The following is a 24917-nucleotide window of genomic DNA, read 5'->3' as shown; positions in this document are numbered from 1 at the left end:
AGTTGAAATGGAGTCCAGCCACTTAGCCTTGTAATTTTCTATTATACATCGTCTCAGGACACTTGGCTGGTGTTAGAACAATAAAGCAGGTTAAGAAGGGGCACCTGATGATGAGGAGACCCTCTCAGACACCTGCCACCTGATCTCCCAGTATCTGCTGCCATGGAAACAGCCAAGTTTGGTCCATCTCAGCTTGTTTTAAGAACATGGTAGATGAAACACAGGGGTTTCAGGGGTGCAGAGAGCAGCTTCATGAGGCACATGAGTGGGTTTTGATACAGGAGAGGCAAGTGTGAAGATATGGGGGAGCTCGGAAAACTTCAGCTGTGCCTTGGAAGCTGTGTCTCTCAACGGTCAGAAGGCCCCTCTGTGGTTGAAGCCTCATATAGTGCATCCCTGGTAGACCAGAAGCTCAGGCACTGGGTTGCTTTCTCAATTGCCACTCACTCATTTACACTAATGAAGGGTCTGCACATTCAAAAGACCCCAAGTTCATTACATTATCATTTGAATTGTGACCTCCGCAACTCAACACCCTTAAGCACTGTGGGCTTTACTAGAGGAGCATTGGGAGAAATACTTTTTAAAAAAAAGCAGTCCACTATGAGTTAGGAAGAATAAAAGACCACTTCACTCCTTGAAAATGCCACACACCCCATAAATATTCATAAAACCTTCTTTAAAATCTACAACGTAGAACCCACTAAGCGGCTCCCACCATGGGTCAGCCCACTCCTGTCTCTTTGGAGTGCTTGTTTAGCTTTTGATAAATAAATTTCCACTCAAACTGTCTGTGTCTCTTTCCATTGAATTCTTTCCTTCAAACAGAGACTGGAGAGGTCCCTCTAGCTGTTCCGTGGGAGCCCAGGCCGCCTAGCTTATGATTAATCAGCTGACACTAGATGGCAGAAGGGGCAGGTAGGGAGAGGACATGTGTAGAGCAGTTTATCAAGTGGCTCAAGCCTGGAGAACACTGTGTTGTCAGGGCTTGCTTGCCTTGGTGACACCCAGCTTAAGCCTGTTCTGTCCCTGACACCCTCAGTTCCCTGCCTTGGCTGGACCTGCTTTGTCATTAGAGCTTCTGCAAAGGCTGAAGACAGAGCCCAGGGAAGGAGGCTCAGCAGGAGCCAGCCTAGAACACACTGAGCCAAACATGGTACCACATACCTGACATCCCAGCCATTGGGAGGTGGAGGCAGAAGGATCAGGTATTCTATGTAATCCTTGACTATGTCTTGAATTTGAGGCCAGCCTGGTCTACATGTGACTCTGTCTCAAAATCAACACATCAGAAAGAGAGAAAGAATCTGCCGGAGGAAGGAGGCAAGAGGTGGGTCCCCAGATTTCTGAGAGTCTATATCCCTCAAACCCAGGCTGGCTAGTGGGGGTAGTGCAGGCAGAGAGAAGTGGCATTTTATTTTATTAAAATAACACAGAGCACCCACCGAAACCCTGGGTTAGCACCTTCTGCTCCCTAAGGGAATGGAAGCTAAGTGACTTCTGACAGGATCATTTCATTATCTGGCTGTGCTCTGGGCTACAAATTCTTCCCAGGAATGCCCAGCATGCTGCAGGGATATTCCACTCACACCCAGACTGTCCCTGGTGGCCTTCCACCTTGTCACAAAAGCTGAACCATTTCCCTTTGACTTTTATAGCACCCGTTCCACCTAGAATGGATTTCTTTAGCTCTGATCCAGTCGAGGGCAAAGGAAGCAGGCGCTTGCAGAAGTGGGCAACCTGCCAACTTCTCCATCTCTTGTCCAGGTCAACCCCATTCACGGCTTTACCAATCGATACATTAAAAACCTCACATCCCTTCAGAGAAGTAGCTGTGTAGAAAAAGCTGCTCCTAATGAAACCACCCACATAGAACAATGTGACCGGGTATGGAGGACAGCTTGGTGGCCCAACTCTGTGATTCCATGTACATGTACAGGGTCCCTTAACACCTTGGTAGGGAGGATGATGACAGGAGCTCCAGGACACCCCAAAGTAAGGTGTTCAGACCTCTGCTTTAACCGCAGGTTTTTGCATAAATATTCCTCAGATGTCTTGGAAGACTTAATCCAACTAAACATTGTGCAAAGAGCTGTTGTAGCACTTTGCTTAGGGACAGTGACAAAGACAAAGGTTGGTACACATTCAGCAAATGGGCATTTTCCTCAAATGTTTTATAATATTAATTTAAAAATTATTCCCATTTTATGAGTGTTTTGCCTACATATGTATGTGTAAAACCAGTGATTAGTACCTGCAGAGGCTAGAAGAAGGCATCATATTTCCTGAAACCGGAGTTACAGATAGTTGTGAGCTGCCATGTGGGTATGGGGAATTGAACCCCAGGTTCTCCAGAAGAGCAGCCAGTGCCCTTAACCACTGAGCCATCTCTCCAGCCTCATTGCGGTTTTGTTGTTGTTGATGTTTGTTTCTGAGGACTGAGCCCAGATCCTCACATTTGCAAGTGTGTTTGTTTGTTTGTTGTTGGTGGTGTTTTCCCCCAAGACATGATTTCTCTGTGAATATTAAAATATCCTCAAATGATATAGCTTGTGGTATAACAACTCTGTTTGGTCAGACACAGTTCTTAATTTGTTTGCTGATATGCCAACATGTATCAGAATAAGCCAGAGTCACATTGGATGGATTCTGCCTGAGAAGCCCTGTGGGCACTCTGTCCATCCATCATTCATGGAGAGGTTTTACTTAGTTGCTTGCCATGGAGGAGACAGAGGAACAAATCATCCAATAAAAGTTGATTGTGTGGGTCTCTGCTATCAGTAAGAAAAACCCCACAGGCACCCCAAGAGGTCCCGGCAGCTTCTGCAGACTGTTCCTCAGCTTTAAGAGGCCCGGTGGCCCCCTACCACCCACCCTGTTTCCACATTGATTGCAAGCTTCCCCTGGGGCATCGACTCCTCTATTTTTTTTGTTTATTCATTTCATACAGGGCTTCACCACCAGCTAGTGCTGGTCTTGAACTTGTGATTCTTCTGTACTGGGCTGTATCAACCCATCTGGTTGACTCCTACATTCTGCAGTCTATGCCACCAACAGGAGGTAGGAAGATGAGAGCGAGTATATAGGGGTGGAGAGATGACCCTGCATCCGGGATAGAACTCAGCAGGCCCTTTGTCTAGCCAAGCCCCCCACCTGCCCACTGTCCACACACTCTCTAGGAAGACTCAATAGACAGGACTGGCTCCAGAACAAGCTCAGCTTCCTTCTATTGCTTAGTTTAGTTCACGGGTTCTGGGCTCCTGTGTGCAGATAAAGTGCTAGGAGGTGTTCTAGGACAAACACGAGGAAATGAACCCATGAAAAGAGAGTGGAAGGACACTCAGGTGGGCTGAGTGGTGGGGGCTCAGCTGCTGGGGAGGTGAGAAATTCCAAGCTAGAAGCTGAGATAGGAATGCACTTCCAAATGTGTGACTCTGGGGAACATGAAGGGAGTGGAACGTTTTCTAAGTGGAACCAAGTTTAGAACATTGCAGAAGTACAAGAGATCTGGCAGGGACCAGGGAGGGAGAGGTGTGCTGCCTAAGCTGCTGCTTTGACCAGGGCATCCCTGCCTTCGTTTGGTTCTGCGTACCACCACTGGCTTGTCTGCACTCACCCCTGTATTTCATCCATCCTCAGCCTTCAGTGTTTCCCCTGCTAGCCAAAGGACTTGGTCAGATCACGCCCCCCTCAGGCAGCCTGGAGAATTCTTCTCCCACAACAGTTTGAAACCCCAAGCCAGGGCTTCTCCAGGAGCTGTTGAGTGCAGTGAGCATTGGGCTAATGTTAGTCACAATAGATTGACAATGGTTTTCTCAGGACCAAAAAGGCAGTTTTGCCTGGAATTTCCACAGCATGTCTTTGCTTTTAGTTCTCTGTATGCCTCCCTTTCAGAGAAATCCTAACATGAGGGATGTGAGTATTTGGATGAACGGATGCCTGCTCTAGGGATTGGAAGAAAAAAGACCTCATTATCAGATGGGAGGAAGGGTCTCTTTCTGCAAGGTCATCGTCCTTTCTTCTCCATCATTGCGTGTGCAGCCAGCATGCAGAACCAAACCGGGGTCTCAGAAATTCAGTAGCACAAAGGGCAATGCCCCCTTTCCTACACTAAAGGAAAACAAATGAACACAAAACACAAGTAAGGCTCTGGGTGATGTGTGCAGTTTTGCAGGCCCACCAGAAATAAGAATACCTGCAGAGGTCCTGACTCAGATAAGTGGCAGTCTAGGAACTTTTGAAAGCTCACAGTAGGCTTAGAGACAGACAGAGTGAGGTGTATGTGTGTGTCTGAAATACCACCTCAGGCTCTCGCTGGTGTTTCCCGATCCTAGATCTTTCTATGTGAGGAATTAGACTCAGAGATATGGCTTGAGCTGAGGACAAGGCTGCACTGGATACAGGAACACAAAGAAACTGGGGCACAGGCAGGATCCTGTCCTTAAAATGCCAAACTGAAGGCTCCAAGCAGCAAGCAGAGCAAGGTATGTATGTGGGGTGGGCAGTGGGGTGGGCATGGGTGAGTCAGAGCACACACTGGGGCAATGGGCTGGTGGAAGCTGGAGTCCCAAAGAGAAGCTTTTATTGAATGTAACAACGGTGTTGGCACATGGGGACAGTAGACAGTTCAACGGTGTTTTCTGTCCCATTGCTTCCCTTACTGTCTGCAGCACAGGCTGCCGGGGTGAGGGTTTGGGGGTTGGAGTCTGGCAGAAGCAGGGTGTCTTGGCATGCATCTTCCAGCTGGGATCCTGGAGCCAACAGTCCAGTTTTCATTTCTGTGACACGGCTCTCTGGGGTCAAGATTGATGGAATTAGGGGAGGTGGAGCCAAGGGAGGGCCCCTTGCTTGCAAGGAACCCAAAGATTATCACAGAAATCAGCCTGTGTGATTCAGCCAGGGCTTCTTTCTTTCTGAGGGATTACTAGTGGATTCCTGCTTTCTTCATTCAACTAACATGTTATCAGCTCTTACACCTAAGGAAGCAGAGGAGGGCTGGAATTTGCAGCTGGCAGCTCTCCCCAGGAGGTACCACATTACTCCACGTGCGTCCTGAAATAGGCCCCACACAGCTCTCTGTCTTTTTTTTTTTTTTAACTCAAGTGCTTAAAGACTTCTTTGAAATGTGGGCCAATTAATCAAGGAGAAAAAAGAAAGTAGATCAAATATCTAACTTTGCTCTTGGTATGTTGAACTCACCTGTCCACGGGAATCTCTCAGGCGTAACCTACAGACTAGCTTCATTTGTGTCTCCATTCTTTCCGAGGGGATGCAGATTGGGACCTGCCTAATGTCATGGTTCTGAATCACAGCCTGAACCCGCAGGCTGGATCTGTGTCCTGGCCCCGACTCCCTTTGCATTGTAGATCTGCAGGACAATAAACTTTTCCAAAATGTTGAAAAACACAGACCCCTCTCCCCCAATAGCTTGCCCAAAGACACATAGCTTGTGCTTGGTGGAGAGCTGTCAGTAAATTATTAAGGTCTTTGGAGATTATTAGCCATGGTCCCTCCAGCAGATTGGGCATGATGCCATGTCGCCGAGCTGGGGGTCTGGGGCTCCCTCTGGGTTGAAGCCTGCCACCACGGATAATAAAATCCCTGGGTGTCTCCAGAGAGTTTCACCTGTAGGATTCTGGCAGTTGTCTCTCCTTCCCTACCAGCTCCGCCCGGTCTCCTCCCCTGGGCGGAAGGTGCCTGAGCCCTGGCGGCCTGGGAGGCAGACGCAGGCGTGTTACCCAGGTACAAAGTTTTCTAGCGCGCTGTTAACGTTTTTTTTCGAGCCGTGGGCCTCGGTTTCCCAATCCTATTAACATGCTCCGGATGGAGCAGGTTGAAGTCGGGATAATCTTGCGGAAAGGGGTTGGGCTCTACCATCCAGAGAGACTTTCTGGTCTGGGAGGGGGTGGCGCGAGAGCCACGCAGCCCGGGGCGGGGCGCCTGGCGTCTCCCTGGGTTGCTACAACAGACCCCGTTACGGCGGCCACCGTGAGAGATCGGGACAGGTGCGGCAGGGGCGGGTCGCCCGCGAAAGGACCCCTCCCCCACGCTGCCAGCGCTTGCGGTCGTATTAAGCTCGGGAGCCCCGCGGCGCAGGACGGGGCGGGGCTGCGCTCTGCACCCCCAAACCTCCCGCCCGGCTAGGCGCGGCGCGGCACCGCTTGGTCCTCTAGGGCCGAGCCGGGTTCGCGATCTCAATTCCTCCCCAGGGCTTGGGACCGCCCCCGACGCGGGAGCCAGGTGAGACACACGGGCAGGGAAGGGTAGTGGGTAGTCCTTGCGCACCTAACCCAGCATTCCAGATGCTACGGCTACCGGGTCAGCGCGGCCCCGTACCCGTAAGAGGCTGAGGATGAGAGCTGGGATGCGCGCGTGCAAGTGGGGCTCTTGTCTCTTGGAGACACCCCTCCCCCCCAAGACCCCTTCCCGGCAGGGGCCAGTCACAAGAGCCGTGGAGGCGACTTGAGTACAGAGCTCAGTAGTTCTTTGTCCCCTGAGCCTGTGAACCTCTGCTTCTTCCAGCGCTTCTGACTCCTTTATCGGGTCAGCGCAGGTGGATCAGTCTCTGTTCCATGCCCGGGATCTCCTGTCCTGTAGATCGTTGTTTCCTGGGGACGTGGGCCAGCTAAGCCCAGAAGAGGAACCGCCTCAGGGCCGCCAGGGGGCGCGCTGGGCGGGGACCCGCGACCTGCTCTCTGGGTCCCTTGAGACTCTGCACTCTCTCTCAGACTCTGCCCAGTCCCTGGCTTTGCGCACGATTGCCTTGGCAGCTGCTGGCTCCGGGAGGTCGGGGGTCGCACGGAGCCCCCGCCGGGTGCCCAACCCCTGCCCGCCACACTCCCTAGTAGGGGCTTGGGGACCCGGCGGGCACAAGAGAGCGGCCCCCGCCTCCGTCCGCCGCTGCCAGTGAATTATGCAGGAGGCTGGCACCGGTGTTCGAGTTGCTCAAGTTTCCCTGGCAACTTTCGCCCGGGCATCCCTCCTCCGGCGCAGCGGGCAGCTCCTCCCGCGCGCCCGGAGCCCCAGGCGCCTTCCCCGGGCGGCCTGGCCGCGCAGCCCTGGGGTACTCCGGTTACTGGGAGGGCTCTGGAAGGCGCAGACCCAGACCACGCCCTCGCCTCCTGGACTGGGGCCTCTGAGGAAGCCAAGGTGCGACCCAGGTGACATCACCTGGTAAACTTCGTCTTGGGTGAAGAGGGTGCATGTAGGACCTGTGTGTGCAGGACTTCGTTGCCAGGATGCTGGGGTCGTGCGGGACCTCGCCTCCTGTGTCCAAGGGTGTCGGACATCTGTTGGACCACATCGCTGGGGTATGTAGGGTGAGTCACCCCTAACCTCTCTGACTGGTGGTAGATGGCTGAGCTAGGGTATCCAGTGAAACTCGTCTTCCTGGAGAGTGCCAGGGTTGCCTTGGAAAGTGCAGCAGGGGTGGAGCAGGGGTGGCTTCCCTGGACCTCCTCACCCATTTGCAGAAAGTGCAAGGGGCTGCACATGAAACACTATAAGTTGTTAGGCTCCAAGTGGGTGGGGTACTGCGAGGTTCTAGGGCTTGGCGGGAGGGGGGATGGCGCCCAGTGGGCGCGAGGCTTATTCTAGACACTAATTTTTGATGGCCGAGCTTTTAAAGGGGATGTGGGCTGTTCCATCTGAGAAGATACCTTGGGCCCATGGGTGTGGGGTTCTCAGGGGCCTCCCTGATGGCTTACAGATGGCTTGCAGGCGCAGTCCTGTAAGCCTTCAGAGGACATCTGAAAATAGTGATTTCTGCGTGGAAATTCGAGGTAGTAAATTAGGTAGGTAAGTGACCTCTTTTTGGAACTGAAGTTTGAACGTTAATGAGGTCAGCCAGCTAATTAAGCTGGCATGCAGAGATAATTTTGGAAGTTTGGGGTGGAGAATGGCTAGTGACCTCTAACTGGGATTGAACCCTGGACTTTGCTGACCTGGCTAGGGGAGGCTGAGCAGGTGTGCCTCCAGTAGCAGGTTCAGCCTTGACCCAGGTTCCATTCAGGGCTGGCACCCTGTATGGCATGTCCACAAGGGCCCCTGGAGGTGACTTGATTGGAAACATTCCAACCACATGTAGGCGACACCAGGATGACTCTGGTAGAGACTGGAACCTTCCACTGTTGCAGCTGAAGTGAGCCGAGAAAGGTCGTGGACACCGATGAATGGAGGAGAGTAGTGGAAAGGAGGGTGGAATCCGGGGTTACCTACCCTAAGGTGCATAAGAAGAGTAAAGCTGGCTTCATAGTGGCTGGAAGTCACAGCTCCCAGGGGTCAAGTGTTTTCAAGGAAATGGAACCCATTGTTTGCACCAGGAATTTTTCCAAGAAGGAGGAACTAAGTGGCCAACTGGGCATCTGTGGGTCCCTATGTCAGGAGGCTGGAGTGCAACTGAAAGTGGCTCCCAGGGGTCCTGCCCATAGTCTTGGTGAATCTCTGCCTAGTATCTCAAGTGCCCTCCTTGTTTGTGGTCCAAGCCACTCATCCATTTCTTTAACCCACCTCAAGGTGGTCATGGGAAAGCTACTGGGTTCAGGCCTGGGGATTGGGTCATCCAGGTGGGGCACTGAGGCGTGAGGAGTTTCAGCCAGATCCTGTGAAGGAGTTGGAGACAGCATGAAGTTTTATGTTTCTCGTGAGGAAGAAAGTGTGACAGAAGAGCATGCTGGGAGTTGTCTGATCCGAAGGAAAGATGCCCTAGGGAGGGAGCCTTATAGAAAGCCAGGTCTATGACAGAATGTGCTTTGTTTCTGAAATCCTTAAGAGTCCCAAATGATAGGGTACTAGAGACTACAGGCTCCAGGGAGTAATGGGGGCTTGTCCAAAATGGCTGCTGCTGTGCAGGCTGAGGAACCCTACGGATGTCATGGATCTCCCAATAAGGCTGTGCCCTCCCAGCTGACTCCTTTCTTGATGCAACAGGACATGCAGCCTCAATGGTTCCTTAGGGTGGCAGGGAGGTCTGGCCATAGCAGCCTCTTCAAATGGGCATTTTGACCTCGTCAAGAGCCTCACTCATGCCTGTGACTCCTCCCAACCCCCCAGGTAACATTAAGGAGGCTCATGTACGTGACCCCAAATCTCTTGCTAATGTCTTGGCCTTCTTGGTCAGGACAGAAGTGGGGACTCTATATAGGCCTGTCTCCCCCCCACCCCTTTGGATCCCCTGAGCTCATCACCTGGGCACTGGCATGTGGATGTGGGAAGAATGGAAAGATATTGGGAGATGGGCTGGGAGCCTGTAATCCCTTCCCTCCTAAACTCGTGACCTTTGGGCTGGGCACAGACGTTAATCCCACCCCAAGAAGAGGCCTGCCACCTTCTGTGGGGGCAGGGATGAGCTGTGCATGTTTGGCCCTCTTTTTTTTCTCTGTATTTCATTAAAACAAGCTGAACAGATCTTGTCTGGAGGTCTGCTGCTGCGTGTCAGACCTGAGCTGGATGAAGGTTGCTTACTCTTGGGACTTCTAGGCTGGTGGAGATAGAGGATGGTTACATGTGGCTATTGGGTGCTGTAGAGCACAGAGAGGCCCCTGATTGTCATGAAGCGGGTGGTACAAACTAACTAGAAGACTAAGATGACTCCATTCTCTGGATTTGGCAGGGCCATACAAGTCACCTAGACCCTGGGTGGACAGTGGCACTCAGCAGCTGCAGAGGGGACAGAATAAGCTGTTTTGCACAGTGTCCTTTCCTAGGTATCTTTATTATGCTTTTGCTCTTCTAATGTCCCAGAACCCCTGGGAAGAGAGAGGGTGGGCTGACTTCTGCTCCCCTTTCCAGGCTAGCAGCCTGGAGTGGTGTTGCTTGCCCCTGGTTCCCACATGTAGTGAATGAGGACCCTCAACTGTACCTTGGGCAGCCCCAGGGAGTTCAGCCCACATCCCATACCCTACCAGAGCTAAACATGCATCACCCAGCAGGAAGTGCCACCAGAATGTGGCAGAAAATTAGCTGTCTTGTTCCCATGGTGTGAAATTGAGTTAGTGGGCGAAAACCGAAGTTTCTGAGCGGGATATGCATTTTTATCATTGTTGAAAGCAGCTTCTCGGAGCCATTCGACATGGCTCACAGGGTCCACTTTGGGCTCTGGTGGGAACATTGAGGTTGTCTGGGTAACAGGTTGCCTCTGACGGGAGCCTTCCTCCTGATCAAGGGGATGGCCTAGTCTTAACCAGGAAAGGGCATGATGTATCTCTTCTGGTACCCAGAACATGCTCAAGGTCAGCAACCTGGGTCTCTCTGATGCTGGTCCTGGGAACAGGCCAGCTGTAGCACACACATTTCCTGAGATTAAGATCTTAAAAGCCTTCCAGAGAAGTGGGTTCATGGGTTGTGGCAGTAAGCAGAGAGTTCTCTTATTGGCTGCCAGATGTCTCCTTGGAGTAGGGAACTAGTTCAGTTGATGGGATGTTGTCTAGAAACCATAGTGCTTCGGTGTGTTTGCCCCGGCCCAGTCTCTGGGTTCAGTTGGGGTCCTGGGGTTGACAAGCACAGACTCCTAGACTGGGCCTGTGGATTCCATGTGGTGGACTGTGGTCTGTGGATTCCAGGTGGGCTGCAGGGTTGCAGGAGGGCTCCTGTCCCCTTTCTGCTGCTGAGCATCCTGGGATTCTTCCACGAATCCACTTCGAGAAACTTCAAGTTTTTAGCAGGGAAGACAGTTGTAGCAAGTCCTGAGATGCTCAGTTTAGAAAGCCTCCGACTGGGAGACTCCCCTCCCCCATGTATCCATTAGGGATATGATTTTGCACACTTACAGTGGCACTGCTGAGCTGGGGCCAGGTCTCTCTAAAAAGCATCTTCTCCTCCTCTCCTCCTCTTTAAAAGCATCACTTTTAAACCTAGATTATGTTGTCTACTCATTTCCCGACTATTTTCTTTTGAGGCATTCCTATAGCTGGTAAAGCTAGAGTAAATCACATGGTAAACCTATTACACCCTCTCACATTCTGCTGCTAAACCTTGGTTAGACTTCTGACACATTTATGGGAGTCGATCTAAATCTTCATAGGTTTGCAACTTTTCAGTGGATGCCAGTTTTCTTTGGTGTTGTGGTTGTTATATTTAGGAATGACTGTTAGCTAACTCTTTTTTAGCACCTGAGCAGTGTAAACTACCATAGACCGCCCCCATGGCTCAATTCTTACTCCACTAAGACAAAAGGATGAGTTTTATGGAGCTATTGGTGTTCCTTAAAAATTTGGAGGGTGTTGGGGACTTGTCCTTAGGTCCTTGATGGTGCTGAGCAAGTGTTTCACTGATCCATGTCCCTAACCATTCACTCTGGGATTCTAGGTGAGTGCCCTCCCACTGAGCCACATCTTCATTCCCTCACTAGGGCTTTCTAGGCAGGTGTCCTCCCACTGAACCACACCCTCATTCCCTTACTGGGGGATTCTAGACAGGTGCTTTACCTTTGAGTCATGCCCTTATCCCCTTACTGGGGGATTCGAGGCAGGTGCTCTCCTACTGAGCCTCACCCTTATCCCCTTACTGGGGAATTCTAGGCAGGTGCTCTGCCACTGAGCCATGCCCCAGATCTTCACTGGGGATTTTAGGCAACCACTCTCCCATGGAGCCATGTCCTCAGCTCTGTTCCCTTTATTCTACACCTGTCTATTTCCTCCCAAGAATTTTCATCTAATGTAATATGTTTTATGCTTCTGGGTCTTTTATTAATTAACCTAGCAACTCCTCAACAAGAAAAAAGCATATAAATGGATGTTTTAAACATTTCCTGTGCCCTTAGTCACAGTCTGTAAAAAGTCACTTGTAGATTGAGACAGCAGGACAGTGTCTGCTGATCATGGTGGACCAGGTGCCGTAAAAACATGACAGATACTTAGACACGGAGAGGAAGAAGTGTGAGTGGAGATGTGCTCTCCTGAGAAGATTGTGGGCAGCTCGGTGTTTTGATGAAAGCCATCACTGAATCAGCCCTTTGGTATCCAGAGGTCACTACCTGGGTATGGCCCTTCTGCAGTGGGTCAGGAATGTCTTTCATTTGTAAGATAGTGGGGCCCTTTGGGAAAGGGCTATGGGAAAGAACTACCCCAAAGGCCTTTCTCTGCCTGAGCTGTTTCTGGAAGGACTTTGTGACCACATAGACTGGAAGTCACCATCTAAATCTCCAAGATTAAAAAAAAATGCATGTGTGTTTGTGTGTGTGTGTGTGTGTGTGAGAGAGAGAGAGAGAGAGAGAGAGAGAGAGAGAGAGAGAGAGAGAGAGAGAGAGAGAGAGAGAGAGAGAGAGAGAGAGAGAAAGAACATATGTGGAGATCAGCTCATTCTCAGGTATCATCCTCAGGAACACTGTCCATCTCTTTTGAGACGGGATCTGTCATTGGCCTGGAGTTCACCAAGGGGACTAGACTGTCTGGTCACTGAGTCCCAGGGATCCTCCTGTCTGTGCCTCTCCAGTGCTGGGATTACAAGCATACTCCATGCATCTTAACATGACTTTTGGGGATCGAACTCAGGGTCTCATCCTTGCAAGTACTTTGCAGGCTGAGAGATCGCTCCAGCCCCCAAATTGGCAAAAATGCATTTTACCTGCATCAAGGTTGATCTGGATAAGGTGATACCTAGGTAAAGGCAGTGACAGAGTGTCTAACTAGTGAGCATTGCACATCTGTGGCTCTTGGCCTGGAGGTCGTTGTTACCTTGGGGATTTGAAGGTATTCTCCTCCCAGCTTTGCAGGGTTCACTGAAAGCCAGAATTCTGGACTCAGAGCTTGTGCTGTCTAGCCTGACAGGTGGCATGTGAGCTTGGTCACTTTTGTGGGGAAAGGGATGCTCTGAGAGGAGCACAGAAGGCTGACCCAGTGGTTCCTCAGAGCACACAAGACCTGGGCACTCTAATTAGGGGTTCTCTACCCCAATAACAAACACCGTTCTTCCCTTAGCTGTGGCGGATTATTCTGTGTGTCATTCCCCCACCTCCTCAAGTCCTAGCAGTGGGGCCTGGCAAGCCCCGTCTGTTTACTGCACCTGGTGTCCCCATGCTGTGTAAGTGAGCCCGGTAAACTCATTGGTTCCTTGGGGTGAACTTGTGTGGACTCTAACTTTGGTTTGTCATTAGGACCTTAAGAGGGTGGACATTGTTCACATCTTCCCCTAAGGAGAAATTTAAACAGCATCTTCCCTCAGAGGCCTTGGAAACTCAGCAGTTGGACACTCTGGGCCTGGGAGTGACGGGTTTCCCCACAGAAGGCACAAACCTTATGCAACTCAGATTGGCATTTTCAGGATGTTTACTGAAGCTGGGTGCAGGAGGGCATTAGGGTGAGTGGCCGTGGGTAAATAGTGAATTTTCTATTGAAAATAAACAGAACCCACATGCAGCTGAGAGGGACATTCCTGAAGTCCTAGCAAGACCAGGGTTTGCTGTTAATAATTCTCTACACACAAGGACAAATGCCTCACTCCTGTTTCTGGAGCTCCTTGAGAGGAGAGGTGGAAATCCCACAAGTTTCTGGAATTCAAGGCCAACACATTGCCAAAGCAACAGAAAACACCACCTCTTGTTTGTTCTGAGTCTTTGGAGGGGGATATGTGCATCTCCTGGCTCTCAGTGGCTTGTGCTGGGTGGCTGCAGGTTTTCTGCCTGGCCAGGGATGTACACTCCTCTTGTGTGTTCTGGCTCTTTTGAGATGGCCTGCTTTTGACAAGGTTTGGAGGATGTAGGAGAGTTTAGGGGAAGGGGTTGAGATGTGTGTTTCAAGGTACCAGGACTACTTAACCCTGAGGCTGCAACACATATGATGGCTTCCAGTCTGGCTTCAGTAACAGGGAGAGAGCTTTCTGTGGGATGCAGCTTCAAACTTAGCTCAGCTTGGGCAGGTGTAGCCGAGACCCTATATTAGCTAATTCCCTCACTGCTGTGACAAGCACCTGACAAAGTAACTTAAGAAAGAAAGACTATTCTGGATCGTAGCCTGAGGAGGCAGTCCACCACGGCAGAGAAGTCACTGGGGCAGGAGTGTGAGGCAGCTGGCCACATAGCATCCATAGTCAGGAAGCAGACAGATGAACACTGCTGCTCACCCTTCTCAAAGTTTTTGTTCAGTGCGGGACCCAAGTCCACAGAATGGTGCTGCCCACACTCAGGGTGGGTCCTCCCATCTCTGTCATGTTAACTGTGAAATTCTTTCACAGGAATGCTAGGTGATTCTAGATCCCATCAAACTGATAATATTAGCCATTTCAGACCTGGTTTCACGGGGTGCTGCCCTCCCCCACCTGCTCTTTAGGGCAGGCAGGGTGGTCTTAGGTCAAAGGAGTCCTGGTTGTCTCCTTCCATTTCTCTCTCCCTCTTAGGCCTTCACGGTGGCCATACTGGGGAAGTAATCACGACAATGTGTGGGGAGCTCTGGGTCCTCAGCACTGCATTGTCCTCATCCTAGCCCTGAGAAGACAGGTTCTATGACACCTTCCCTCATCTGGGGGAAATGGATGGAGGCAGGAAATACTGAGTCTGATAAAGGTCATGTGGCTGGATGGGACCAGACAGTCACCATTCCATGACAAGGCGCCTTCATCACTACAGGTTATTTTCTGGGAGACACACTAGCTTGCTTTCCTGTCTCTAATTTGAGGGAAGCCTTGTGATTCTCAAACTAGGGGCTAAGACACTTAGGGTCTCGGGGTCCCTTTGACCTCCTTCAGCAGGATCCAGGGACCCAGAGGATGTTGTGTGTCTGTGTATCTGTTTATTGATAGTCCCGTCACAAGTGGAAGAGGACTGGGAGTATGGTCCAGTGATAGAGCGCTTGCTTTGCTTGGGCAAGACCTGAGTTAAATTCCCACCTCTGGAAAAGAGAGGCAAGTGTGGGCTCAGCCCAGTGGCACAGTGTGTACAAGACCCTGGGTTCCATTCTTGGCTTTGTCAAAAAGTTAAAAAGGAAAATGTAAAAGAAAAGTTAAAATATGTACTACCATATTAACCTTAGTAATAAATTTATTATCTGTTAACATAAAATGTTTCCACAATATAGTAATTCTGGAAATTTAAATTTCTTTAAATGTTTTTACACTTTATTTTACTTACTTACCTGTGTGTGCATGCGCATGTGTGCATGCATGGGTGTGTGCATGCATGTACACATGTGGAGGTCCGAGGAAACTTGCTGGAGTTGGTGTTCATATTCCACCATGTGGGTCCTGGGGATAAAACTCATGTTATTCTACTTGGTGACATGTACCTTTACACTCTGAACCAACTTGTGGCCCCAACACAACTGTCAGTTTTGTTGTCAGCAACATAGCTGGGAAGAAGCAACTTCGATCTAGGAATTGCTTCCATCAGATTGGCCTGTGGGCAAATCTGAAGGACATTTTTTGATTAATGATTGACGTGAAGGGCCCCACCCACTGGAGGAGGTGTCACCCCCAAGCAGGTGGTTCAGGGCTACTTAAAGCAAAGCTAGTGGCATTTAATCCCAGAACCTGGGATCTTTGAGTTTGAGTCCAGCCTGGTCTACAGAGAGAATCCCAGATTAGCCAGGGCTACGAAGAGAAACCCTATCACAAAAAAAAAAAAAAGCAAAATGAAAGAAGCAAGCAAGCCAGGAGGAGCAAACCGATTAGCAGTATTGGGGGCATGGCATAGTGGGTGTGTGAGTCTCAAGTCATGCCTTACTAAGTCTATTTATAGTTTTGTGGTCGATGAGGTTTGTCCCAGGTTGGACCCTGTGAAGCTTATTGCCAAGCCAGGCTCTTCTGGGTGTTGTCTGTCCTTCCAGACCAGCCTTTTCTCACCTCTGTGCTCAGTATTGGGATAGATGCTCCAGTCTACTGCAGCAGCTCCACGAAAGGCCTTGCACTGCCTGGGAGGCTGAGTTCCATCCTTTGTATGTCCTGCCCTTCCTCCTCCACCTAGGTAGGGGTCACTGAGTCATCTCTTTGTCTCCTACAGTTTAATTTTAAAATGTTATGATAAATGCTGCTGTTTTCTTAATTTCACTTTCAAATTGCAGAGATAGAATTAAGGAGTGGGAAGAAGGGTGGCTCAGTGTTTAAGAGGGGACCCATGATTGGTTTCTAGCACCTATATAGTGACTCACAACTGTCTGTGTACCTCCAATTTCAGCGCAACTATCTCCCTCTTCTGGCCTCCGAGGGCACCACACACATGTGCTACAAAGACACACATGCAGGCACACACCAAGAAACATAAATAAAAATAAATAGATCTTAAAGAAAAGGAATTAAGACTTTGGGGCTCAGTGGTAGAGGGCTTGCTTAACAAGCTCAAGGTTTCAGGCTCCACACTCACTGTCTTAGACATGCAAGTGATGTTTGGATGTTTGGTGGTATCTCCAGCTGCTGAGCCTGCTTATTGGTTGTAATAATAGTTTTTGGTGAATTATTTAGGATTGCTATGTACAGTATGATGTCATCTTCTATAGAGCTCATTTTCTCTGCCCTTCCCCTCCTGCCTTCCTCCCTCCCTCCCTCCCTCCCTCCCTCTTTTCCTCCTTTCCTCCTTCCCTTCCTTCCTCTCTCCCTCCCAATAAGTCAAGTAAGTTCTATGCACTGAATTTCATGCTAGCCCTAGATACTTCTATCTTTTCCCTTTTAATCTTATTTTTTAGTCTGCAATATCCACTACAGAAGCAGTTCTTAGATTTTATTTATTCTTTGAGAATGCCACATGTTTATATTGTGCTTTGACAATTTCACACCAATACTCCTCTCCAACTCCCTCCAGATACTTCTCTCCCCTTTCCCACCCTGCCTTCTTGTCCCGTTGTTCTTTTTCTCTTTTTATCACCCAGGGAGTCCAGAATTAGTGACACCTGAATGCCCATGGGCATGAAGCATTCTCTGGAGCATGGTCAACCCACCCAGGGCCACATCCCTGAAAAAAAACTGATTTTCCTTCCCCCAGAAGCCAGACATTCTCAATAACTCCACAGCCAGAGTGGCAGGGTAGAGAGTGGAGACTCCCAAGGCTCTCCATCACCCAAGCTGGGGTGCTGACTGACTTGATATTCTGCAGGCAACTACAGTTTCCAAGTTTGTGAAATGTCCTGAAGACATCATAACTCGGCGTTCTTACCTGACTTCTGGCTCTTAAAATTATTTATTTTATGCGCTATCTGCATATACAATTTTATGTCAGAAGAGAGCATCAGATCCCACTATGCATGGTTGTGAAGCACTATGTGTTGCTGGGAATTGAATTCAGGAACTCTGGAAGAGCAGTCAGTGCTCTTAACCTCTGAGCCATCTCTCCAGCCCAACTTCTGCCTCTTATAGTCTTACTCCTCCTCTTCCACAATGTTTCCTGAGCCTTGGTGGCAGGTGTGTGATATATAGATGTCCTATTTGGGGCTGAGCACTCTACAGACATTTGTTCTCTGCATTTTGGCAAATTAGGAATCTCTGTATTGACTGCTGTTCACCTCAAGAAGCTTCTCTGATGGGGCTGGAAGCTGGTCTAATCTATGTGTATAAAGAGAAATATTTAGAGGATATTTTGATACTATATATATTTAGCAAAGTTTCTCCCCCTAGGCCCTGTACCCACCATGGATTCTTGGCCAGATTTGCTGTATCAGATACGTGTTTCCTTCTGTGGAATGGATCTTAAATCCAAGCAGAAAGTGGTTGGTTCCTCCATAGCATTCATGTCACTATTGCATTCACAGCCATATTTTGCTATAACAGTCACTATTGTGGCCCACAAGGTTCACAGCTGGGTAAGATGGTTGGTTACTTTCTCCCTAAGAGCCTGCACAGCAGTTTTGGGTGAAAGCTTTCCAGCAAGGAGGAAGCTTCTATTTTGGTACCAGCTAACTTCCAAAGTATGTGATGTCTTCAGTAATAGGGTCTTATTACTGGGTGTTGGTGGGTAACTAAGAGCAATGGCAGCAGCCTGTGTTGTTAGCAGAGGGAGTCTTGGGACTCCTCTGACCAACAAGTGGAAGACAGTATCCCTTACCTAGTGCTGGAGATTGGCAACCTGTGGCTTCTGGGAGGAACGTTAACCCCTACATAAGGTAACTTATTTTAAAATATGTATTTTAATACATGGCAAACTGGGCTTGATTCCCAGCACTCATATGTCAGCTCACAACAATCTGTGATTCCATTTCCAGGAGGTCCAATGTCCTATTCTGGCCTCTGTGGGTACCAGCCATGCATGTAGTACATAAACACATATGTAAGCAAAACACTCATACACGAAAATAAATCTAAAAAGGTTTAAAAATTAAATACATACATATACACATGTATGTATCCACACATATGTGTATATGTATGCATATATTTACTTGAAAGCTTATAAAATACTATGTTTGAATGATTCTTTAGTGTTTGCAGTTTTGCATTTAAGTCCAGGCCAACGAAAATGGGATCTTAAATATCTACCTTTAAAAAAATCAAGTTTAATTTGTTCTTTGCCAATTTCACACATACATACTACATTTGGTTACACCTCCTCACTGTCTCTTATCCCCACCCCACTCATCCCCACGCCACTCAGTTCCTGCTCCTCATGGAAAGTCACCCTCTGACCTTTATGTCTTGGTTTTGTCTTATGACCCACTGAATTTAAACAGGGTGTCAGTGTGGGCCCAGGCATGGAGCTGTCAGCAGGAGCATGGGCAAGCCAGCAAAGGTCAAAACACTGAACACGGGGCTCCTTCCCCAGCAGCCAGGACTGCCAGTAGGTGGGGGCCCACCAGCCTCTCCCTTCCCCAGTATTTTATTCCATTTCTTTGCCACATTGCCTTGCTGACCTCCAGGACAGGGTTGGATAGCAGTGTCAAGAGTGGCTATTGGTTGTTCTGATTCTGGGTGTGGTGTCTTCTCTCACTTTGTGGGTTTGGTTTTGTAAAAAACGCTTTACTGGGGTGAGGAAGTTCCTAGAGTGTTGGAGTCTGTCAAATGGTTTTTCTGCTGCCTGTGAGATGATGAATGCTCCTTTGCCATTTATTCCATTAGTGTGGTGTGTGACACTGTGTCCTAGACATTTCCCTCTGGGGATTAATCCTGCTCACAGGGTTCACTGTCTCCTGTATCTGCTCCTGGACAGCTGGGATTGTCTCAGCTTCTGCAGGTGCATTTTCAGGAGGCATTGGGGGTGTGGTGTCAGGTTTGGGACCGGGATGGTACTGGCCTCTGGAGATGAGTTGGGGAGTGTTCAGTTCCATTCTCAGGGGAGACTGAGGAATTGGCCCAAGTTTCTTCAGTGCTTGGCATTTGTTGAGAGGCCACCTTGGCCTGAGCTCTTCTTTGTGGGAATTTTCAAATGATTAATTCAGTTTCTTCTCATTAGAGATCTGCCCAGATTGTTTCTTTATGAAAGTATTAAATTATGTCTGTGTGTGCAGATGAGTTCAGGGCCAGGAGGCCAGAGGCGTTGGGTCTCCTGGAGCTGTAGTTCCAGGTGGTTGTGGTTATAAACTGCCCAGTGCGGGTCCGGGGAATGGAATCAGTGACTTTGTTTCCCATCCAGAAATGTTCCCATTTGAAGTTTCTCAGACCCCCACCCTCTCTTTCCTAGTGTGGTCAGTTCACGGTATTGTCCTTTCCCACTTCAATCGCTGGACACCCCAGATTTTCCTCTCTTCCATCACTGGGCACCACAGCTCCCATGCTTTCCTTCAGTAGAGAAAGGTTCTCTAGCGGTCACACTCTTCAGATAAATGACTTGGCCCTCTTTAACCCTCCGTGGCTTTTCCAGTCTAGACTGGGTGGATTTTGCTCTGACTGTGTTGTTTCCATTCCTCTGTGTCCTTCTTCTTAGTCTGCCTTTCTGTATCTACACCTGTTAGACAGAAGGTTATGCTGCCACGGAGGTGAGGCTTTTCTACAGCTCTTTTTGGTGCTGGGCATTGAGTGTTTGTTGGTCAGGCACTCTGCTTAGGGGTGTCCTGGGCCCCCTTCTTCCTTTTCATGTTGACACCTATAGACATAGGTTTCCTCCTAGCACTGCTGTGAAGACTCTCCTGTGTTTTGTTTGGATGGGGCAATGGGGTATCAGAGGCAACAAAACTGTGCTTCAGGTGTACATCTGTAATCACGGCACTTGGGAGGAAGGTGCATTAAGAGTTCTACGTCATCCTCTGCCACATAGTGAACTTGGGGCCAGCCTGTGATACGTGAGTCCCCACCCCCAAAAAGCAAGCAAAGGGAGCTGGGGAGATGGCTCAGTGTTTAAGAGCACTGACTGGTTTCAGTTCCCAGCACCCACATGGCAGCTAACAGCCATCTGTAACTCTAGTTCCAGGGCCTCTGATGCACTCTTATATATTCAGACAAAATTCCCACACACATAAAATAAAAATAAATAAAAATGTTTAAAAGGGAGCAAACAAACAAAAGCCCACCCAAACCTCAAATCAAATTTAAATTAAAAATGGTTTCTAGAGCAGCTCTGCCATTTAATTTCCCCACCAGCAATGTCTGCATGATCCAGCACCATCCAGTCCTTCCATTCTCTTGACAGCAGGCAGCATTAATATTTTGTATGTTAACTGTCCTTGGCAGGGGTAGAGTCATAGCTTATTTTAATTAGAGTTTTGTCTGTAAGGACGCTTCATCTGTATGTATTCATAGTGAGTGGTGCTGGCTTCCTAAAGGTGCCTCATTTAGCTGTGTCGTTCACTTTGAGCATACTCTCCCCTGCACCCTCTCCTCCTTCACCTTCCATTATTCTCCTTCGTTTTCCCAGAGAATCTGAGCTAGTGTCTTTCTGAGTTTGGCTTATTTCACTTCATATGCTATCCAGCCACATCTGCTTTTTTCTACAAAAGACATTTCATCCTTCATTATGGCTGAATAATACTCCATCGTGTGTCTGTCACATTTTCTTTATCTGCTGACAGACCTGGGCCCATAACTTACTGTGTGACACCATGTGAAGTCGTGCAGTGTCTCTGGTGCTGATTCTGGCTCCTTCCCTGATCTTCCCAGGGTGGCGTTTGCACCATCCATGGCTGGGGACAAACAGCTTCATGGGATTGTGGGCTGTCTATTATGTTTCCTCCTTTGTAAAACACTGCCCCACATGTTCCGTCCATATCTGACCTGGATCATCATGGTTTGGGGTTTCACTCCTGAGTGTGGAGTGCTCTGTGCACTCAAGTGTGTGGTTTGCAAATGTTCGCTCTGTGGTTCGTGTCAGGAGGAGGGCCTTTGATCCCCCTGTGGTCCTGCCTCAGCTGCTGCATCCCTGGACTGTGCAGGATTCGGAGGTTAAACTCAGGTCTAGAGGCTTGGCAACAAGCACCTTTACCTGCTGAGCCATCTGCTGTCCCCTTAAGCATTTTTTTTGTGGGGGAAGGGAAACTCTGTAATGTTGTGTTATTTAGAGTTGGTATTGATATTTAGATGCTCATCTTGATTTTTTACATTTAGTTATGAATTGTGTGTGTGTTCTATGGTGTGTACCTGGAGGTCAGTTAGTTCTTTCTATCCACCACTTGGGACCCTAGGGTTTAACTCCAACCCTGAGACTTGGTAGCAAGCTTCTTTCCCTGTTGAGCCATCTTTCTGACCCCAAGTGCTCATCTTATATCTCAGGATCTCTATGACTCATGTGTAATTTCTGGAGGATTTTTGATTTTCTAGATTCCCTGTGGCTTTCTATAATTGAGTAGCATGGACAATTTGCTTCTAGATTGGTTTTAATTTTTCTGCCCTGTGGCATCTGGTGCTGTGCTCAGCAGCAGCAGTGACAACTGATGCCTTCACCTTGTCCCCAGATGACAAGCATTTCTGGGAGAGCACTTATTTCCTTGACTTCTTGATGACTGGTAGATAATGGGTTTCCTGGTAGATCGTGTTTATTAAGTTGAGAAAGTTCCCATCTTATTTTTAGGAGAGTTTTTGCCACAGATAGATGCTGAATTTTTTTCAGGATGACACCTTTTAAAAATTAACTTTTTAAAACAAAATATTGAACCAGCCTTGTAAAGCTGGACTGAATTCTATCTGTCATAGTGTATATTTATTTTTGCATATGAGCAAATTATAGTTACTAATATATATATTTATATATAAATATTGTATTGTGTGTGCATGTCTGTGTGTGGGGAGAGAGAGAGAGAGAGAGAGAGAGAGAGAGAGAGAGAGAGAGAGAGAGAGAGAGAGAGAGAGAGAGAGAGAGCTCCACCAACTGAGCCGTAGCTCCAGCTCCATTTGTGAATATTCTCAAGGGTTTCCCATCAGGGAATTCATGTTCATCTCTTGGTTTTTGTTTTCTTTTTTGGTTGCATCTGGTTTTGATAACCAACGTTTTTCATAAAACTTTATTTATTTATTTTTCTGTTGTTGATTCCAGTGTTCTTACTGAAGGGTTCCACACAGTGAAATGGGACATATTCGCTCCTCTTCTGTTTTCTAGGAGACATTGTATATAGCTGTAATTATTAATTCTTCTTTTACAAATATTTTTTAAACATTTTTTACAATTTTATACAATGTTTAATGTATTTTGGTCTTATTCATCCTCCCTTACCCATTCTCATTTAAATACCCATTCTCCTTTAAATATTTCATGCAATTCCCCAGTGAGATCAGGTGTGTCTCGAGGTCTCTTTTTTTGTTCTTACAAAACTGTGAGTTTTAAAACTAGGAATTAAATTTCTTAACAGGCATAGGGAATTATTCAAATTTTCCATTCACATTGGGCACACTGTAATTTCATTTCTTGATGAATTGGTTTATTTCATTCTTTCTATGAAATATATAGGTGTGTTCTGTGTTAATGCCTCCTGAATCATCCCTGGGGTGGTTTGTCTGTGGTCTGTGGTGATACTTCCTGTATTGTCCCTGGGGTGTGTGGTCTGTGTTGATGCCTCAACATTTTTCTGTGTGTGGAGTATAACATTAGAACTGATGTGTACACAGTATGTACTGCTCAGATCAGGGTGATGAATACTTCCACCTTTTCACGTTATTGTTTCCATATATTGGAAACCTTCAACACCTTCTCTAGTTATTCTGAAATATATAATTAATTGCAGAATGTAATTGTTCCATTTTGCTCTGTACCTCTAGGATTGCTTCTCTCCTGTGCTGTGTTCTGATGTCTATTATCTATCTTCTCATTACCCCCCCCTTCTCCTCCATGTCCTTGACTCTTGAGACCCCCATTCTACTCTGTGGTTCTATGTAATCAATATCTTAACTTCCATAAATAGGACTATGTGGAATTTGTCTTTCTGTACCTGCCTTATTTCCTCCATATGATGGCCTACAGTTCCACCAGAGTTGCCTATATGTTAGTAAAATTTGCTGTCCACTTTCAAGTTACTTGCTGTAGGAATGTGGAATCTGAGATCTTATTCATTTGTAATATATACATTGATAACTATGGATTCCCATAAGCAATTGAAAAGGATGTGTCTTGCTGTTCTGGGTGGGATGAAGTGTGGAATTGCCCCTTTCCTATTAGCCTGTCAGTTTTTTCATGCTGTTTGTTGCTCTTGTTTGTGCATATATGTCAGAATTGCTGCTTCTTTGTCAATTGCCATTTTAATCATTATATACTACTCTTTTCTGTTGTTTTTCCCCATAAAGTATGCCCTATCTACTATTGTCATAGCAATATTGATTGTCTTGGGTTTATGTTGCAAAATGTGTCTTCCATCATTCTGTTTTCTACCTGCCTAAGGCATTGTATTGGAAGTGAATTTTTGTAGACATTATATAATTATGTCTTTTAACAAGCCCCCCTGTTTTTTAATTAGCATAATTTTTACCATTTACATTTAAATGGAATTACTGAATGTAAGGGATTGTGTTACTTCTTTGGGGTTTCCTGTCTTCTTTTTGTGGGTTATGAATCTTTACAGAGTCTCATTTTTGCTTATCTGCGTCAAGAAGTGTTTCTGAGTGCATCTGTTGCATAAGCGAGTGTTTGCTCTAGGCACTGTACACACTAGCCTTATCACCACTTACTATGGGACTAGTTTGAGTAATAAACTTTATGTCCTTTTATGACCCTTTGCCCTCCCCACTTATAATTGTCAAGTATTTCCTCTACATGCGTCTAGAGTCATATTAGATGTGCTACAGTTTTTTTAAATGTAATTGTCAAACATTTCTTTCTTTGAAGAGGTTACGTTAGCCATCTTTGAGAAACATTTCATTTATTACTATTGTATGTACATGCATGTGTGTGTATAATGTGTGTATGTTAGTGTGGTATGTGTGTCATAGAGCACACATGGAGTCTCGCAGAGTTGGCTGCAGCTTGATATGGTGCTCTAGTTTCCTTTCTGTTGCTGTGATGAAATGCTTTGACCAAAAACAACTTGGAGAGGAAAGTGTATTTGGCTTATACGTTCAGGTCACAGTCCTTAGATGAATGGAGTCAGGGCAGGGACTTGAAGCAGAACCACAGAGGAACACAACTTTCTGGCTAACTCCCAAGCTCATTCTTAGTGTTCCGGTCCCTACTATATCAATTGGCAATCAAGACAGTCTCCCACAGACATGTGCACATGTCAGTCTGACCTGGGCAGTCCTTCAGCTGAGATCCCATTCTCAGGTGACTCTGGGCTGTGTCAAAGATCATTAAGACAGGTGGGTTCCAGACATTAACTCAGGTCATCGGGCCTATGCCCTGCTGAGCCATCTTGCTGGCCCTGCTTTGGTCAGCTTGACAAGTCTGCTGCTGACAAATCCACATGGGTGCTCTGTTTTGCTTTTCTCCGACACAGAGCATTTGGCAGTCCCCTCTGTCTTCACTTGAGAAGTCCTGTGCTGCCTTCTGACTCCACGGTTCTTTATGAGAAGTCCAGACCTTTTTTTATGGTCCATGCCTTATATTTAAAGCATTGTTCTCCTAAATTTGTTTTCTAAACTTTTCTATTGGCATTAGTTTTCACGAGTTTATTAATGATGTAACTTGATATGAAATTTCATGGGTTTATCCTCTCCCTCTT

General features: G+C 47.6%; 1 protein-coding gene across 1 annotated transcript in view; it reads left to right on the top strand.

The window, feature by feature from the left end:
• Positions 1–6780: 6780 nt before the first annotated feature.
• Positions 6781–24917, top strand: part of Shank2 (SH3 and multiple ankyrin repeat domains 2) — a 433677-nt gene continuing 415540 nt past the window's right edge. Inside the window, 1 exon segment of the mRNA XM_021227358.2 lies at positions 6781–7319. The gene's annotated coding sequence lies outside the window, so the exon portion shown is untranslated.

Source organism: Mesocricetus auratus, unplaced genomic scaffold (genome assembly GCF_017639785.1).
Source record: "Mesocricetus auratus isolate SY011 unplaced genomic scaffold, BCM_Maur_2.0 Super-Scaffold_4256, whole genome shotgun sequence".
In the NCBI taxonomy this organism is placed as follows: Eukaryota; Metazoa; Chordata; class Mammalia; order Rodentia; family Cricetidae; genus Mesocricetus; species Mesocricetus auratus.
The sequence above is the reverse complement of the archived record's forward strand: the minus strand, read 5'-3'. Positions and strand labels throughout refer to the sequence as shown.